Here is a 566-nt window from a genome sequence, read left to right on the forward strand (position 1 = left end):
TATCTATCTATCTATCTATCTATCTATCTATCTATCTATCTATCTATCTATCTATCTATCTGTCTATCTATCTATCTCACCTTCAGACATCTTTGGCAGGGGTCATGGACATAACTGGAATTGATCTAAGGTGGATGACTCCACCTCGCCCAAGGTTTTATCATACAGGACAGCACGATGATGTCATATGTGGGTAAGGTGAAGGCGTCGAGCTGGCAGAAACGTTAGCACACTGGGCGAAATGCTTAGCAGTATTTCATCTGTCTTTACGTTCTGAGTTCAAATTCTGCTGATATCGACTTTGCCTTTCATCCTTTTGGCGTTGATAAATTAAGCACCACTTCCATACTGGGATTGATCTAATTGACTCCCCCACTGCCTCACTCCCCAAAAATTACGGGCCTCGTACCTAGAGTAGAAAGGAACATGTGGGTAGGGTTTGTTTTAGATTTAATGTCTTGAAGGTGGTTAGTCTGTATGGTAGTGGGGTGAGGGGGTGGAAATGGACAGTCAAGCATCTCCTCTCCAAAATTAAGAGAGGGATAATGTATACATGTATGTATATA

The sequence above is a fragment of the Octopus bimaculoides genome, chromosome 22 (genome assembly GCF_001194135.2).
Source record: "Octopus bimaculoides isolate UCB-OBI-ISO-001 chromosome 22, ASM119413v2, whole genome shotgun sequence".
NCBI classification, from domain to species: Eukaryota; Metazoa; Mollusca; class Cephalopoda; order Octopoda; family Octopodidae; genus Octopus; species Octopus bimaculoides.